The sequence below is a fragment of the Oncorhynchus clarkii genome, chromosome 12 (assembly GCF_045791955.1).
Source record: "Oncorhynchus clarkii lewisi isolate Uvic-CL-2024 chromosome 12, UVic_Ocla_1.0, whole genome shotgun sequence".
Lineage (NCBI taxonomy): Eukaryota > Metazoa > Chordata > Actinopteri > Salmoniformes > Salmonidae > Oncorhynchus > Oncorhynchus clarkii.
The window spans coordinates 22,588,571-22,605,978 of record NC_092158.1 but is presented as its reverse complement, the minus strand read 5'-3'; the positions used below and the strand labels follow the sequence as shown (position 1 = coordinate 22,605,978).

The 17,408-nt window shown below is 41.0% G+C and overlaps 1 pseudogene; it reads right to left on the bottom strand.

Moving 5' to 3' along the window:
* Nucleotides 1-1,791: 1,791 nt before the first annotated feature.
* LOC139422404 (myosin heavy chain, fast skeletal muscle-like) lies at nt 1,792-16,271 on the bottom strand (annotated as a pseudogene).
* Between the last annotated feature and the right edge of the window lie 1,137 nt (nt 16,272-17,408).

Below are 17,408 nucleotides of genomic sequence, written 5' to 3'. Positions count from 1 at the left end.
AGCTCCGAGACAGGATTGTGTCGAGGCACAGATCTGGGGAAGCGTGACAACAAAATTTGTACAGCATTAAAGGTTGCCAAGAATGCAGTGGCTTCCATCATTCTGAAATGGAAGAAGTTTGGAGTCACCAAGATTCTTCCTAGAGCTGGCCGCCCGGACAAACTGAACAAGGAGAAGGGAGAAGGGATTGGTTAGGGAGATGACCAGGAACCCGATGGTCACTCTGACAGAGCTCTAGAGTTCCTTTGTGGAGATAGGATAATCTTCCAGAAGAACAACCATCTCTGCAACACTCCACCAATCAGGCCTTTATGGTAGAGGGGCCAGACGGAAGCCACTCCTCAGTAAAAGGCACATGACAGCTCGCTTGGAGTTTGTCAAAAGTCACCTAAAGAATCTCAGACCATGAAAAACAAGATTCTCTAGTCTGATGAAAACAAGATTGAACTCTTTGGCCTGAATGCCAAGTGTCACGTCTCGAGGAAACCTTGCACCATCCCTACGGTGAAGCATGGTGGTGGCAGCATCATGCTGTTGGGATGTTTTTTAGCAGCAGGGACTGGAACAGATCAAAAATTATCTGGAAAGATGTGAAAATAGCTGTGCCGCAACACTTCCCATCCAACCTGACAGAGCTTGAGAGGATCTGCACAGAAGAATGTGAGAAAGTCCCCAAAAACAGGTGTGCCAAGCTTGTAGCGTTATACCCAAGAATGGAGGCTGTAATCGCTGCCAAATGTTCTTCATCAAAGTACTGATTAAAGGGTCTGAATACTTATGTAAACGTCATATTTCAGTGTTAAATGTTTTAAAATTAGCAAAGATTTCTAAAAACATGTTTTTGCTTTGTCATTATGGGGTATTGTGTGAAGATTGATGAGGGAGAAAACGATTTAATACATTTTAGAATAAGGCTGTAACCTAACAAAACATGGAAAAAGTAAAAGGGGCCTGAATACTTTCTGAAGGCACTGTATGTATGTAGGAACATATTTTATTAACCAAAAGAAGGTATCATTTAAGAAAACATATTCTGCTTGGTGTTTTTCCCAGTGTCAAGTTACTTTAAGTAGAAAACATCAAGGTCTCCTTTGATGGAATACAGCCAGGGTAACACAACTTTCAATTACTTTCCTTACTGTGTTCCCAGCCAATAAAATGAATATCAAATGCTTTAAATGGCCATGCAACCTTTAGAGTGGTGGTGTGAGAGGGATGTTTAAATGGGGCTGAGGGTGTTGGCATTTGGTGCAGCACTACTGGCAAAGCAGTAGAACATGAGAGGCATGGGAGCCTTGTTACCCAGTCTAAATTATCCTCCTCATGTCTCACAGGCTATTAAAAACAGCTCCAATAACTGATCCCATGTGGTAGAGATTTCAAGATCTTCCCAGTTACAGAACTAAATGAGTTAGTCATTAACACCACCCATCCTACTTTCCTATCCATGGTACTTGACAAAATGTGTTGACATGATATGAAAATGGAAACAGGACAAATATGATTGATGGTGAGACATGGTTTCCTCAAATGAATTAATAAGAGTCACAATCTGTAATATTTTCAGTCACCCCTTGATTTGTGAATATGACTTATTTACGCCACATGGTATCCACTGGGCTTGATATATCAAGTGTGCATAAGTGATTTTAATTCCATAGGCATTGACCTCCTTCCCTGGTCTGGGAGTAATTAGTTGTGCTTAGCATGGGATTTGAAATAAGAGACGCTCATAGGCCTCCCGAGTGGTGCAGTGGTCTAAGGCACTGCATCGCAGTGCTAGCTGTGCCACTAGAGATTCTGGGTTGGAGTCCAGGCTCTGTCACAGCCGACCGCGACCGGGAGACCCATGGTGCAGCGCACACTTGGCCCAGTGCTGTCTGGGTTAGGGGAGGGTTTGGCCGGCAGAGATGTCCTTGTCCCATTGCGCACCTGCGACTCCTGTGGTGGGCCGGGTGCACGCTGACACAGTCACCAGATGTACGGTGTTTCCTTCGACACATTGGTGCGGCTGGCTTCCGGGTTAAGTGCGCATTGCGTAATGAAGCAGTGCGGCTTGGTTGGGTTATGTTTCGGAGGACGCATGGCTCTCGATCTTCGCCTCTCCCGAGTCTGTACGGGAGTTGCAGCGATGAGACAAGACTGTAACTACCAATTGGATACCACGAAATTGGGGAGAAAAAGGGGTAATAAATAAATAAATAATAAAAACAGACGCTCACTGATTATGGTTTAATGAGAAGTTCTACTATTTAAATAACTATTCCAGTGGCTATGACAGGGGTTTTCATCATGGACAATGAGGGCTACCAAAAACAAAGGACTAATGTGGGAGATGAGTGATGTGTACTGTAAGGATAAAGCTCAGCAACTCAGAAAGACCACAGGGAGAGGTGACAACTAAATTAGCAGCACACTTTGAACAGGCAGAATAAACTATTGTTTTTCTTAGGATATGAGTTCCAGTTAAATGTACAATATTATAGGTTACAATATTGTTCATACTTTATGTAGGCCTAAGAAGCCCTACGAACATGAATCAAATCAAAATGTATTGGTCGCGTACACAGATTTGCAGGTGTTATAGGAGGTGCAGTGAAATGCGTATGTTACTATCAGTGCAGTAGAATGTTTCGTAAATACACCAAAGTAATAAGTAAAGTGATATTTTAAATAAATCGTATTATATGACTTTTCAACACTGCCACCTGCAAGGATATTCTGTTGCATTATCCAAATACGATTTTCCACTTGTGTCACAGAAATAGTTTGGTGTGTGATGATATGGAACACTTGTCTTAGGCTATAATTTTATGTTGACAGCTGTACGATACTGTAGACTGAAGTATGCACTGTGATAGCCCACTCCAACTCCCACTTGAATTTTGTCAAATGTCCAGATGTCCAAATCCCAGATAATCTGCTCTATATTTCAAGTGTCTCAGGCCTTATCTGTTTCCAAATGAAATAGGAAATAGTAAACATGTCCAGGCTAGAGCTCAATTAAGCAAAAGGTGAAGTCGATAGGAAGCTTGCTGAGAAGGATGAGATGTAGCAGATCAAGAGGGTGACTGACTCCCTGCAGAGCACATTTATTAACTATTTTGTCCCCCTAAATGAAATGAAAATGAGAGTATACCCACTTCTGCGGGGCTGTAGTGCAGCGGGTCGAGAGTTTCAAGTTCCTTGGTTTCCATATCACCAACGAACTATCATGGTCCAAACACACCAAGACAGTCATGAAGAGAGCACGACAACACCTTTTCACCCTCAGGAGACTGAAAAGATTTAGCATGGGTCCCCAGATCCTCAAAAAGTTCTACAGCTGCACCATCGAGAGCATCCTGACCGGTTGCTTCACCGCCTGGTATGGCAACTGCTCGGCATCTGACCGCAAGGCGCTACAGAGGGTAGTACGTACGGCCCAGTACATCACTGGGGCCAAGCTTCCTGCCATCCAGGACCTATATAATAGTTGGTGTCAGAGGAAAGCCCCCGAAAATTTCAGAGACTCCAGTCACCCAAGTCATAGACTGTTTTCTCTGCTACCGCACGGCAAGCGGTACCGGAGCGCCAAGTCTAGGACCAAAAGGCTCCTTAACAGCTTCTACCCTCAAGCTATAAGACTGATGAACAATTAATCAAATGACCACTGGACTATTTACATTGACCCCACATCCATTTGTTCTTACACTGCTGCTACTCGCTGTTTATTATCTATGCATAGTCACTTCACCCCTACCTATGCACAAATTACCTCGACTAACCTGTACCCTTGCACATTGACTCAGGTACAGGTACTCCCTGTATATAGAATCGTTATTGTTATTTTATTGTGTTACTTTTTATTATTTTTTACTTTAGTTTATTTGGTAAATATTTTCTTAACTCTTCTTGAACTGCACTGTTGGTTAAGGTCTTGTAAGTAAGCATTTCAAGGTAAGGTAACTTGTTGTATTCGGCGCATGTGACAAATAAAGTTTGATTTGATTTGATTCTCCAGGCACCACGACACTACTGCTCACAGGCCTACTGCACTGCAACAAAGATTATGGATATACTGACAAGATACATGTCTCTCTGCCCTAACAATGGGAGTCGTTGTCCACAAAGCGGCACAGCAGGCTGTCTAGATCCTGCCTATCCTTTCTTTGGATTGATGGACACATCTCATTATTGTAAAATATGCATAGCCATCACAAGACAACGTTGCCGGGATGTCACGTGTCCTACTTATATCAGTATACTCGAAACAACTTAATAAGCATTACAAAACATCTATTCGATCAAATAAACCGCACCTAGCAAATAAGCCATACATTTTTGGGGGACCAAATTCGACACTCTCTCATTGACTTCCACACAAAAACTCTTTGCTTGGTGGGTAAAACAACGAAAAAACACCTCCTGCTGAAAGGAAACAGATTTCCACCGAGTTGGGCCTCTCTCTTCTTCTTCCTCTCTGACCACGATAGGCAGATTACTCTATCCAATACAGCCATAAATAATGACATTGTTATGCATAATGCACTTGTATGGACTGCAAGCGTTTACCAATTTGTCAGAATCCATGACACACGCATGCCCACTGAGCCCCCATGTAAATTGGGTTAGGTAGCAGATTTCAGTCTAGTCCAGTACAACAAGCTTGCAACTCACAATAAGTTTAGTTTACATTGTCACTAGGCCAGATAATATTTTAGGTATGGTGAATGGGTTTGTTGCTGACAGACATAGTACAGTGCATTCAGAAAGCACTAAGAAACTTTCGACATTTTCACATTTTGTTGCGTCACAGCCTTATTCTAAAATTCATTCAATGAAACATTTTCCTCATAAATCTACACACAATACCCATAATGACAACTCAAGGTTTTTATAAATGTTTGCACATTTTTTTTATTTAAAGAAACAGAAATACATTATTTACATAAGTATTCAAATCCTTTGCTATGAGACTCGAAATTGAGCTCAGGTGCATCCTGTTTCCATTGATCATCTTTGAGATGTTTCTACACCTTGATTGGAGTCCACCTGTGGTAAATTCAGTTGATTGGACATGATTTAGAAAGGCACACACCTGTTTATATAAGATGTCACAGTTGACTCTGCATGTCAGAACAAAAGCCATGAAGTTGAAGGAATTGTCTGTAGAGCTCTGAGACAGGATTGTGTCTAGGTACAGACCTGGGGAAGGTTAACAAAATATTTTTTTGAAGGTCCCCAAGAACACAGTGGCCTCCATCATTCTTAAATGGAAGACGTTTGGAACCACCAAGACTCTTCCTAGAGCTGGCCTCCCGGGCCAAACTGAATAATTAGGGGAGAAGGGCCTTGGTCAGGGAAGTGACTAGCAAAATACACTTTTTTTGAATGGCTTGAGTATCTGCATGAGTGCCTGGACATTGGTAGACCTACACATCACATGAGTTGAGATGATTTTGCCCAGTGTCCACTGAAACTGTACGTAGGCCACATCAGAATCGTCATTTTATGTATGTCATTATTGCCTGTTTGTCAAATTGATATGATATTGCATGAATTGATATGTTATATTGTGATTCTGTTATGTTATCACATTTAGGATTCCCATTGTTTTTGGGTGCTTCAGTCAAGAGTGATTAATCAATTCCTGAGGGCAAGGTAGGTCAAATGCATGTATAACTATTATTTTTGGTTGAATATATTTTGAAAATACATTCATTTCAGTTAAAGAATTAACAAAACTGCAGAGATATTGTTTAATTTTAATCAATGCACATAACTTTCACAATGACAATCATTGTATGAGCAGTTTTGAGAAGACTTCAGTAGCATTGTTGATCAACACTTCTTTATTCAGCTTTTGTTTCCTGGAAATACACAAATGAATCATACAAACAACCAGATTTATTTCCACAAACGGAAATAAACCCCTTGGGATGTTAAGAGGGAGTTTCATGCAAAACGAATAATACTGGTGGAATTAACGGTTTAATACACTTTCACATTGACTTTCATATTATATGAAACACAGAAAGGCATCAGGAACTTGTTCCTTGCTCACTCGTCTTTGGATAATGGAATAGAATGTAAAATAGGAACCTTTCCATTAAACAGAATGTAGTGTCAAAATTACCTTTCCAGAGTCACAACTTTTGGCTCTCAGCTGGGACTCAGTGATGTCAGCACGCTCCTTAGCTTCCTCCAGTCCATGCTGCAGCTTCCTGAACTTGGCCAGGTGAGTGGCTTGTTCTTCCTGAAAGAACAATAAGAAACAGTTGTAATTAGAAGGCTAAGGGTGGTACAGTTCAGGTTTACCATGTTTTGTAGAATAATTGGAGATCAATTTGCTTTTAAGTGACTTACCGCTTCCTCAGCCTGCCTCTTGTAGGCCTTAACCTTCAACTGCAGCTTGTCCACCAAATCCTACAGCCTGGTAACATTCTTCTTGTCCTCAGTTTGAGGTAGGTGTGACATTGGTTTTATTTTAGATGCTGAGAGTCAAATCATTTTCTAGCCATTTGTTCAACACAGACAATTCATTTACCTGGTAGGTGAGCTCCTTCACTCTCCTCTCACATTTGCAGACACCTTTACACTTTTTATAGTATCTGCTCCACCTACCAGGCAAGACTCCAGTTCACGCACTTTGATTTAGGAATTGATATTTTGATTAGAATTCTGCTCATTATGTAAATATACTGTATAGCTATCCCCTTCCAAATGTTAGCGCCTGTTATCAATAATTAATCAATCATTAACTAACTTCCCACCCGGACAGACCTGCAGGTCCTTGACTGTTACCTTCAGGTTATTCTTCATCCTCTCCAGGTGAGTGCTGGTGTCCTGCTTCTTCAGCTCATCAATGCAGCGTGGTTTGACATATTTGTTCATAGAAAAGTTTTAGTTAACTAATACATATTTTATTTGACTCCCATCAGTGATGGCCTTAGCCTTCTCCTCTGCATTTCTGACTTCGTGAACAGTGTCTTCCACCTCACCTTGGACCTGAAACCAAGTAACCGTAAGCTTTTTCTTGGTGCTCAGAAGAATTTTCTTCAAGACAAATGATGTAAAGAACAAGTTCATCAAAATTAGGATAAAACGTTAACAAAAGGTATAAATTAAATGACTACCTGAGAGCAGCAGTCCAATCTGTTCACTGGCATCCACCAGCTCTTGCTTTGCCACTTGGTGGCCTCTCTCTGTCTGCTCCAGAGCAGCCCTCAGCTCCTCAATCTCAGCCAACATCAGGGCGTTCCTGCGCTCCACCATGGCTGCCTGCTCCTTCATGTCATCCTGTCCTCTGATTGCTTCATCAAGGTGCAGTTTGGCATCCTAATAATAAAGATGTTATGGAACAAACAGAGGCTGCTGTCTATAAGCTTAGACTAGAAATCACTGGCCATTTTAAGGAATGGAACATTGGTCACTTTAATAATGTTTACATATCTTGCATTACTCATCTCATATGTATATACTGTATTCTATACTATGGTATCTTAGTCACTTAATAATGTTTACATATCTGACATTACTCATCTCGTATGTATATTCTGTTTTCTATACTTAATGTTTACATATCTTTCATTACTCATCTCATATGTATATACTGTATTCTATTCTACAGTATCTTAGTCCGTTCCGCTCTGACATCGCTCGTCCATATGTATGTAGTCTCAATTCATTCCTACTTAGATTTGTGTGTATTGGGTATATGTTGTGTAGATATTACTTGTTGGCGCTAGAAGCACAAGCATTTCGCAACACCCGCAATAACATCTGTTAATCACGTATGTGACCAATATGATTTGAAACGTGGGGAAGTCATTAAGTGATTGACTTTGTAAACAAATGTTGATCAAAAAGCTTACCTTGTCTTTGAGTTGTCCCTGGAAGTACCTTTGCTGTTTCTGGGCCTCAGCTTGGTGGTTGGCATGACTCATCTGAATCTCAATCTCATTGAGGTCTCCCTCCATCTTCTTCTTGACTCTCAGGGTCCAGATTGCTCTGCATGGGTTAATCACCATCTGGCTGTTCCTCTTGATCATCTTTTGCAAGCTTTCTGTCGATTTCACCCTTGTCCTGGTTGAGCTCCAGCTGGAAACGAGGAATCTTGGATTTAGCATGTTCCAGAGGTTCCTATGTATTACACAAACTAATTATATACATGTTTCGACTAAGCTTACTGGGCCTATTCATGCATATAACTCCTAACCTCAGCTTCCTCCAGAGTAGTCTGGATCTCTGCCTTCTCAGGCTCTGCAGTATTCTTGGCCTTTTCTGGCTCATGAATGCTCTTTCCAGTTTCTCTTATCTGTTCAGTCTGGTCTGAGATCTTCTCTGCAGATACACAGAAAGGCATTTTGGTCAAAAATATTGATTCAACTAGACACATTAAAACTTGCTATAACCCCCTGTACCGCCTACATTTTGGAGAAAAAAAATAGTTTTTGGGATGAGTCTTTAGGTCGTAGAATTTTACATTTTTCAAACACCTGAAACATACTTTTCCTGTTATCTGGAGCCATAATCATAATGCCATGTCAAACATTTTATTTTATTTATCTAACTATACCTTTTTACCTGTTCAATTGTCATTTAAATTAATGATGCACATTTATTCTTTAAGAACTTTTGCCTTTGGAGTTTAGTACAACTGCCACACTGGCATATAGTATCATAACCCAATAATTAAAGCAATTTTTGTATTTTCTAAAGCAACAATGCTAGCAGGGATGCCAGCTAAGATAGTCAGACAAACTACTCTAACTTTATTAAAACGCTGTGTGTCACTCGACACTCTCTCCTCCTCCACTGACGATACTGTCTGCATGCACTAGAGTATCTAGCCTAGCATTTGCTGTGTGGTGCACCTTGGAATTAACCACCTAATAGGTAGAATAGGGTTTTGGGTGCTCTTTGTCTGGTCCAGTCAATGTGCCCCCTCCACAAAATACAGCTGACAGATCTTATTATAAATAATTATGATAAAAAGTGGGATTAAAAATCCAGTTAATTAAACATTTTAATTAATTTAACGTCTGAAAAACCAGACAAATCTGAGGGGACACGCGCACTGGTGCCCTTTACTGGCATGACGCCTCTGATCTTTACACAATTGAAATCACACGGATTCAAGCTAACAGTATAAAACATCCCTGTTATCATTTACACATGCCTTCTTGAATATCAATGTTTAGCTAGCTAGCTACTAAAAAGGAAGCAGGCCAACAACACCCAGAATTGCGACATGCACACATAAATTTCTGTAAAATCGGAGCTATTCACCCAATCATGAACCTTTTGGTGTTGCTATGTTTGACACTGTTGATCTATTGGGGAAAGAGAAAGAATGTCTCAATAAAAAATATATTTGGATGTCTTTGGAGGAAACATTTATTTTGGATTACATTTTTTAAAGTATAACTTGTACATTATTGTGTGTAGGATGGACCTAGGAACGTTTTAAAGGCTAATATTTAATCTTACATTTATGCTTTTTCAAATTATATGTGGCTCCATACATTTCTGGATTTATTAGCAGTTAGAAAAGGGTGAATACTACACTAAGTGGAATTGTCCAGAATGGTCCAAAAGGCTGGGGTTATAACAGCATTAATGTCATTCAACTTCTGCTTTTAAAACTTCCTCTAAATATGTGATATGTGAACTGTTTTACAGATTTCTTTGGCTAATTCCTCTCTTGACTGAACATTAATTGAACCACTATACTGAAAGTTCTTGTTCTCACATTTCAGGGTCTCCAGCTGATCCAGAGCCTGCTCATAGAGAGAATCTCTTCCTGAGATCACTCCAGCTCTGTCTGTACTTCCTTATACTCCTGTTTCCACTCTGCCAGAACCTGCAAAAATGTACAATGTGACTAACTTACACTATCAAGAAATATAATTATCTGTCATTGTATCTCATTACACTCATCTCTTTTTATTGATATGCTTTCTCCCTTTCTAGCTTGTCAAAGTTCCTCTGCTTCTTATCAAGGTTGGCAGCCATGGCATTAGCGCTCTCCACATCAACCATGAGGTCCTCTACCTCTCACCGGAGTCTCTGTTTGGTCTTCTCCAGAGAAGCACACTTGGAGTACAGAGCTTCAATTTGTTCCTCAGCCTCCTGCAGATGGGTGGCAAACTTTTTCCTTTTTAACATGACATTTATGCAATGAGAAACTAAGAGAACAAATATCAGAAAAAGAGGTACATACTGTATTAGTTGTTACTTTTGAACACACTTTGCCACCTCAAGCTCTTCAGTACGCTGGATTGCATCAGTTTCATACTTGGTTCTCTACTGAGCTACCTCACTGTTGGCCTTGGACATTACACACTGCAGCACAGCCTTGGCCTCCTGTTTGTCTTCAAACTGCTCCCTCAGCATATCACAGTCATGGCTGGCTGATTACAAACAATGGGCTAGGGTTTAGCCTTTAAGAATGAAAAACAAGTAATTGGTTATAATAAAGTTACAAATGAAGATGTATGAATTGATTGTTTGTAATAACAGGTCATTTTACCTTGACCTCCTCAATGTGTCTCTTCACCTCCTCAATCTGCTGAGTGTGTCTGCTTCCCTCTGGTCAGCTTATTTATATTCAAGCTGCTGGCTATATTCACCTGGTGTAAATGCACATCGCTCTTGATTGAAATTACATTCATATTAATTGGTGGCCTCTATGACACTGTAACATGCGAGATCGTCAATCTTCATTTTGTATTCATTCTTCTCCTTCTCAAGCTTCTGCTTGATGCTCTGAAGGTTGTACATCTGCTCTCCCAGCTCTGCTACGCTGTCAGCCTGCTTCTTGTGGAGAGCAGCAGCGGTATCTTCAGGGTGGATTCCTCAGTCCCAGCGCAGCATCTGGAACTCATCCTCACGCTTCTTGTTCATCTCAATTTGAGCAGCAGTTGCACCACCAGCCTCTTCAAACCTCTCACCGATATTTTCAGGTTCCCTGGAAAGATCAGCTCTCTGCTTTTCAACCTTAGCGTGGGCAGCACATCCTCAATCTCTTCTTCCAGTTCCTCAATACAGGCCTAAGATGAAAAGGTTAATGCAATTGAGTCCACCTTTCACACATATGTAAATTATGAATGAAAATAAATACATTATAAACTGCATACTTCACACCTAGAACGCCTTGATTTTCTTCTGTAGCTGAGACCCCAAAGATTGCTCATCTTCAATCTTGCTTAGAAGCTGTCTTGTTTCAAATTCCTTCCTGTTATAGACATAGGCAATGTTGACAGTTAAGTCTGAATCATAATAAAAAGTATATGCTGATACAGTAGATTATTTATTAAATTGCAGTCCATGTCATTTTTTGATCTTCTCTTCTGACTGCTGCTTGTCATTCTCTAGATCCATTATGGATTCCTGGGCCAGTTTTAGGTCACCCTCAAGCTTCCTCTAGGCTCTCTCAATTTCCATGTGGAGCTTCTTCTCTTGCTCCAGAAAACCCTCAAGCTATACAATTAGAGAACATATTTGTTAAATGTAATTCTGAGACGGTTTTATTACAGTTATTTGATCAAAATCTAAACTCACATCATCCACTTGATGCTCAAGCTTGGTCTTGGATTTAGTCAGTGTTAACTTTGTCGTCCTCTGCCTGGAGATCCACCAGGGTCTGCGGATGTTCCTCTTGGAGGGCTATTTCTCCTTGGTTAGCTTGCCAATGCTCTCATCTTGAGAGGCCATCTCCTCTGTCAGATTTTTAAACAGGTTAAAGTGAACGAGAGTCGAACTGTGTTGATACCAAATCAAAATGTCATTTTCATCATTCCATTCACATAAGCAGGTTAAATTTACAATGAAACAATATAATCTATTATGTCATACCTTGTTTTCTGTTCCATGTTTCTTCTTCTCCACTTTAGCCAGAGTGAGCTCTAAGTCATCAATGTCTTTCTTGAGCTCGGAGCACTCATCCTCCAGCTTCTTCTTCTTGGTAGTCAGCTCAACATTAATTTCCTCCTCATCCTCCAGTCTCTCCGTTGTCTCTTTGAGTTTGGCCTCAAGCTGGATCATACTCTTGAATAGTCCCTCACATCTCTCCTCAGCATCTGTGAGATTCTCAGATTCCTGCTGTCGTAACAAGAGTACATGTACAGTTTATTTAATGACACAATATCAATGAATTGATGCAACGGTATCTTTAAAACATTTTGAAATGTTCCTCAGCTAATGATTGTGTTCTATGAGAAAGGCTCACTCAAAGATGCTACTTGGAGTTGCAAGTCATTCTTCTCTTGCAGAAGAGATACCCTCTTTTCCACAATCACCTTCTTCCTCGCCTCAGCCTTGGCAAAATTCGCTTTGCATTTTGCTAAGTCTTATTTCATGTTAGCCAGTTCTTTCACCGTTGTAACACTCTCCAGAAAATGCTTGATCTTGTAGTACACCTTCATCCATGGTAAGTGATAGGTTCTAAGTTTCTGGTACAATGATCCTCTGACAAATCAGCAGTACATTTCGGTGTTCCTCAAGGTTCCATTTTAGGACCACTATTGTTTTCACTATATATTTGACGTCTTGGGGATGCCATTTGAAAACATAATGTTAACTTTCACTGCTATGCGGATGACACACAGCTGTACATTTCAATGAAACATGGTGAAGCCCCAAAATTGCCCTCACTAGAAGCCTGTGTTTCAGACATAAGGAAGTGGATGGCTGCAAACGTTCTACTTTTAAACTTGGACAAAACAGAGATGCTTGTTCTAGGTCCCAAGAATCAAAGAGATCTTCTGTTGAATCTGACAATTAATCTTGATGGTTGTACAGTCGTCTCAAATAAAACTGTGAAGGACCTCAGCGTTACTCTGGACCCTGGTCTCTCTTTTGACGAACATAGCAAGACTGTTTCAAGGACAGCTTTTTTCCATCTACGTAAAAAAAAACATTGCAAAAATCAGAAACTTTCTGTCCAAAAATGATGCAGAAAAATTAATCCATGCTTTTGTTACTTCTAGGTTAGACTACTGCTATTCTCTACTTTCCGGCTACCCGGATAAAGCACTAAATAAACGTCAGTTGATACTAAATACGTCTGCTAGAATCCTGACTAGAACCACATTTTTTTATCATATTACTCCAGTGCTAGCCTCCCTACACTGGCTTCCTGTTAAGGCAAGGGCTGATTTCAAGGTTTTACTGCTAACCTACAAAGCATTACATGGGCTTGCTCCTACCTATCTTTCCGATTTGGTCCTGCCGTACATACCTACACGTACGCTACGGTCACAAGACGCAGGCCTCCTAATTGTCCCTAGAATTTCTAAGCAAACAGCTGGAGGCAGGGCTTTCTCCTATAGAGCTCAATTTTTATGGAATGGCCTGCCTACCCATGTGAGAGACGCAGACTCGGTCTCAACCTTTAAGTCTTTACTGAAGACTCATCTCTTCAGTGGGTCATATGATTGAGTGTAGTCTGGCCCAGGAGTGTGAAGGTGAACGGAAAGGCTCTGGAGCAACGAACCGCCCTTGCTGTCTCTGCCTGGCCAGTTCCCCTCTCTCCACTGGGATTCTCTGCCTCTAACCCTATTACAGGGGCTGAGTCACTGGCTTACTAGTGCTCTTTCATGCCGTCCCTAGGAGGAGTGCATCACTTGAGTGGTTTGAGCCAGTCTTCCTGACTGGGTTGGCGCCCCCCCCCCTTGGGTTGTGCCGTGGCGGAGATCTTCGTGGGCTATACTCGGCCTTGTCTCAAGATGGTACGTTGGTGGTTGAAGATATCCCACTAGTGGTGTGGGGGCTGTGCTTTGGCAAAGTGGGTGGGGTTATATCCTTCCTGTTTGGCCCTGTCCGGGGGTATCAGCGGATGGGGCCACAGTGTCTCCTGACCCCTCCTGTCTCAGCCTCCAGTATTTATGCTGCAGTAGTTTGTGTCGGGGGGCTAGGGTCAGTTTGTTATATCTGGAGTACTTCTCCTGTCTTATCTGGTGTCCTGTGTGAATTTAAGTATGCTCTCTCTAATTATCTCTTTCTTTCTCTCTCTCGGAGGACCTGAGCCCTAGGACCATGCCTCAGGACTACCTGGCATGATGACTCCTTGCTGGCCCCAGTCCACCTGGCCATGCTGCTGCTCCAGTTTCAATTGTTCTGCCTGCGGCTATGGAACCCTGACCTGTTCACCGGACGTGCTACCTGTCCCAGACCTGCTGTTTTCAACTCTCTAGAGATAGCAGGAGCGGTAGAGATACTCTTAATGATCGGCTATGAAAAGCCAACTGACATTTACTCCTGAGGTGCTGACTTGCTGCACCCTTGACAACTACTGTGATTATTATTATTTGACAATGCTGGTCATTTATGAACATTTGAACAGCTTGGCCATGTCCTGTTATAATCTCCACCCGGCACAGCCAGAAGAGGACTGGCCACCCCTCATAGTCTGGTTCCTCTATAGGTTTCTTCCTAGGTTTTTGCCTTTCTAGGGAGTTTTTCCTAGCCACCGTGCTTCTACACCTGCATTGCTTGCTGTTTGGGGTTTTAGGCTGGGTTTATGTATAGCACTTTGAGATATCAAAGTAGCCTAGTGGTTAGAGCATTGGCCTAGTAACTGGAAGGTTGCAAGTTCAAACCCCCGAGCTGACAAGGTACAAATCTGTTGTTCTGCCCCTGAACAGACAGTTAACCTATTGTTCCTAGGCCGTCATTGAAAATAAGAATTTGTTCTTAACTGACTTTCCTAGTTAAATAAAGGTTAAATTTTTTTTTGCTGATGTAAGAAGGGCTATATGAATACATTTTATTTTATTTGAGCCATAAGAACTCCATTTAAATCTCATGCTAGATTTATACAACCACACTGGGTCATACAGCTGCAGTGGCGATTTTAGCATGTAAATCTTGGTGGGGCATGCCAGCAAAGCCACTACACAACACTAAACAATACATTAATTGGACTATAACGATGACAAACGGTGTCCACAAACTGTTAGGGCCTACATAATGCTGTCCCAACAGCAATCCCAACACCTTACCACTGCTACACATGGCTATCAGAGGAGCCTGGTCTGGCAGCGAAACAGTTAATTCAGCATCATTTACTGCCTTTAAAAAAAACATAGCTGATATGGCTAACTTACGTTAAACAAATGTGGTTTCTACTGACAATTAAGATGTACAAACTATAGCATAAGGGGTACAAACTATGGCATAAGGGGATGACGAGCAGATAAGAGGCCATCTGTAATTTTGATTAAGACATTAATGAGCGAGCTAGGACGGATGTAGTCAATATAACTATTTGTTCAGCACTTTTGAAATGTACAGTGACAGAATTCAGAACATGGACCGTTCTTACTGTATTCTCCCTGTACACCAAGTCCGAACCGTAGGATAAATAAAGGGGGCATACTCTTACTGACAGTTGTGGCTGCTTTGTGTGATGTATTGTTGTCTCTACCTTCTTTCCCTTTGTGCTGTTGTCCGTGCCCAATAATATTTGTACCTTGTTTTGTGCTGCCACCATGTTGTGTTGCTACCATGTTGTTACATTGTGTTGCTAACATGCTGTGGTCATGTGTTTCTGCCTGGCTATGTTGTTATCTTAGGTCTCTCATTATGTAGTGCTGTGTTGTCTCTCTTGTTGTGATGTGTGTTTTGTCCTATATTTATATTGTATTTATTTTTTATTCCAGGCCCCTGTCCCTGCAGGAAGTCTTTTGGTAGGCCGTCATTGTAAATAAGAACTTGTTCTTAACTGACTTGCCTTGTTAAATAAAGTTTTAATTAATTAATTTTAAAAAGCAGACAAAGAAAGGTTTTACAATATTTTATGATGACATTTCTCTAAAACAGGCTATGTGCACCACCAAGTCAGAACAGTAGGGGAAAAGGGACCAAATTATTTGGGTGAGTCATATGGGCTACTAACAGTTTACTACACAACATACACTTTGTATTAATTTCTTAGCTACAGTATACATATCTCCCTGGCAAATTACATAATTTATGCAGCAGCATACAATACATTATTGGACTCACCTTGTTGTGCTGTGCTCACTTGAACAGGAAGGTTTGTCCTTCTAGGGCAAATGTTGTCATCATGCATTGTCATCGAAGTCTGGCATTCTGTGGATTTATGGTGCTTTCAAGACAACTGGGAACAATAAGGTTGAATCATGACGTTTGTGATCTTCAGGTAGGAGCTCTTGAAAGAGGACCGAGTTCCCGACTTGGAATTCACACTTGTCTTGAACTCACTGAAGTCTGAGATTTCCCAGTTCCAAGTTTCCATTTGCTTTGAAAGTGGCAGAAGTCATGCTGGATTGACAGAATGGCCAATGTTGAATGTTTATCCTTTAAAGCTTGGAAAAGAGACCCTTAAAACTCAGACTTGGACCACACATCCACTCCACTGAATTGTGCTGCTAGTGATTGCTTTACGATGCTTGGAGTTAGCCACTGATTCCTTCCAAACCACCCATTGTTGAATTTGCGATTTCCAACTTGTTGTGTAATGTTTATGTTCAATGGCCGATGAGCACCGGCATGTTTTATCTATAATTTCTCTTCATATGACAAGGACTGAAAAGGATTTGCAAGTTGATTGTCGACTTGATTCATGATGATGACTGACAGCTTGCTAGCTAAGATTTTGAAAGTATGATGTTGACATGATCAGTCCAATCAAAGCTACTGTAGATATGTGATTTTATCTGTGGTCAATGACTAAGCATTCATGGATGGGCATTTCTAATGTAACTCTATGGCAGCACCCAAGGGGCTTGAATTTTGGAGCCCTCCCCGAAGATTTTGCGGTGACGTAGTGCCCCCATGAGTGACAGAACACTGAGCCAATCACAGTGCGACTAGAGAACATTACCAACCCCTACGCTTCGTATTTTCTGCTGGCTGCCCCACCACCACAGAAAGCACTGGGCTATATATATATATATATATATATATATATATATATATATATATATATACACACATTACCATTCAAAAGTTTGGGGTCACTTGTTTTTGAAAGAAAAGCACATTTGTTGTCCATTAAAATAACATACAATTGATCAGAAATACAGTGTAGACATTGTTAATGTTGTAAATGACTATTGTAGCTGGAAACAGCTGATTTCTTTATGGAATATCTACATAGGCGTACAGAGGCCTAATATCAGCAACCATCCCTCCTGTGTTCCAATGACAAGTTGTGTTAGCTAATCCAAGTTAATCGTTTTAAAAAGGCTAATTGATCATTAGAAAACCCTGTTGCAATTATGTTAGAACAGCTGAAAACTGTTGTCCTGATTTAAAGAAGCAATGACACTGGCCTTCTTTAGACTAGTTGAGTATCTGGAGCATCAGCATTTGTGGGTTTGATTACAGGCTCAAAATGCCACTCCTAGGGAATGCTCAATGAGGTTAAGAAGAATCCTGGCGTGTCAGCTAAAGAC